We start from the raw sequence: 2,245 nt of genomic DNA, 5'->3' as shown, positions 1-2,245 counted from the left end.
TCAGCCAGTGAGCGGGAACCGGTCTCCACATGGGATCCGAACCCTCGGCGGGAGAGCCTCCGCGCTCCCAAGCAGCGCACTATCCAGTGCGCCACTGGGCCGGCCCCGAATTTTTGTTTTTCTTAATTTATCTAAAATGCATATATGACTGTTCAAAACAAAAATATTATTACATTGCATTGTTGAGTTTATAATAAACATAGATAAAAAGTTCATAACAACAAAAGTATTAAGAATGGGAAAAGTAAGTAGAAACATACGATGGTACTTCAAAAAGTTCATGGGAAGATTCGTATTATCTTTTAATTCTATTTTTCCATGAACTTTCTGAAGTGCCCTCGTATTGTTATGAGGTTCCAATATTTTACTTGAAGTAGTTCAATATTAACTCTAAATAGACTACAATAAGTTGAAGTTAAGTTGCATATTGTAATCACTAGAGCAACCACTAGAAATAGTACAAAGAGAAATAGAGAAAAAATTAAAATAACATTAAAAAAATTAAATTAACACAACAGAGGCAGGAAGGGAGGAACAGTAGAATAAAGCACATCAGACAAACAGAAAACAAATAATAAATACAGCCTAAATACAACAAAATCAATAAATCATTATGTGAAAATTGACTGAAAAGTAATCAAAAGCCAATGTAGTGGAAATTGACCTATTAATATATTGTATGCTCCAATCCACAGATGTGTTATATCGTCTCTCCATTTATTTAGGTCTTCTTTAAAAGTGTTTTGTATTTTTCAGTGTACAAATTTTGCAAAAATTTTGTTAAATTTATCTCTATGTAGTTCATGTTTTAGAAATGTACTATAAATTGTATTTTTCATTTTGCATTTGTTTATTGCTAGTATATAGAAATATAATCAATTTTTATACATTAAACTTTTATCCTGTGACCTTGACAGACCTACTTATTAGTTCTAGTAGGTTTTTGTAGTCTCGTTAGGAGTTTCTGTATACATTGTCACGTAATCTGTGAATAGTTTTACTTCTTCCTTTCTTTTTTTTTTGGCCTTATTGCCCTACCTCCAGGAAAATATTGAATAAAAGTGGTGAGAGAAGATATCAGTATCTTTGTACCTGATCTTGGGTGTGGATGAGGAGAAGCACTCTTACTTTTTACTCTGTACATGTCTATATTATTTGAATTTCTCCCTCTACAATACATGTATATTAGTTCTGAAAAAATATCATTCTCATATATTTCCTAGCTCTGTGACCACAGACTAGTTATTTAACCTCTCTAAGCCTAATTTTTCTCTTTTGTAAAATGGGATTCATGATACGATAGTAATATATGGTTATGTTATGATGATATAATTATTATCATTATTTTCATTTCATAGATAAAAATATTATCACATTTTTCAAAGAATTAGGAATTTAATGAAATCACATATGCAAAACACCCATACAATGCCTACTACATAGTAGATGTTTCCACCCTTTTCTGATTAAAAGAAGACAGGTGAAATATCAGACAGGGGAGAATACTGTGACACATCAGACAAACCTAGATTCCTTCCTGCAGCTAATCACTTTCTACCTATGTAATATCGGGCAAATTAAGTAACCTCTCTGGTCTTGTTTTCATTTTTTAAAATAGGATAAAATATTAGCTATACAAGGGTATTACCAAAAGCTCATGGAAAGATTTGTATTATCTTTTAATTCTATTTTTTCACATACTTTTTGAAGTACCCTGGTATAGTGTTACAGAATTTTGTATCACAAATGTAGAATGCCTAACACATAGCCTGGCACACAGGGGATGAACATATCAAAGGTGGCTAGGTTGACGTGGCTGGGGAACACGCTTGTGCCATTACTGCTCTTTTATACCATACTTCATTTTCCCAGTTCTATATTATTAAACTCTGAGGTTTGGTTTTCTTGAAAAAAATGTAATGACTGAATAGTTTGAAACTTAACACAAAGTTGTTACTTTGTTGTTACTCCTTCGATCTGTTCCTATCTCATGAATTTCTAAGAGGCACTGAGTAGACTTCTGTTATTAGAGTTAATTTAATTTACTAAACTATTAAAGTAGGGGCAATGGATCTGAATCTACTCATTATCATTTCACTGTGCGGTTAAGACGTTGGGCACTTTCAGAAGCTACCTGAATCACTTCAAGTCAATTACATGGTGTTTGATAAACTGCTAGATAACTTTTTATAACCAGGAGATACTAGGAGATGGCATACATATTCTTAAAGTGTGTAATTCATTC

The sequence above is a fragment of the Galeopterus variegatus genome, unplaced genomic scaffold (genome assembly GCF_000696425.1).
Source record: "Galeopterus variegatus unplaced genomic scaffold, G_variegatus-3.0.2 Scaffold4601, whole genome shotgun sequence".
In the NCBI taxonomy this organism is placed as follows: Eukaryota; Metazoa; Chordata; class Mammalia; order Dermoptera; family Cynocephalidae; genus Galeopterus; species Galeopterus variegatus.
This window is presented reverse-complemented; position numbering follows the sequence as displayed.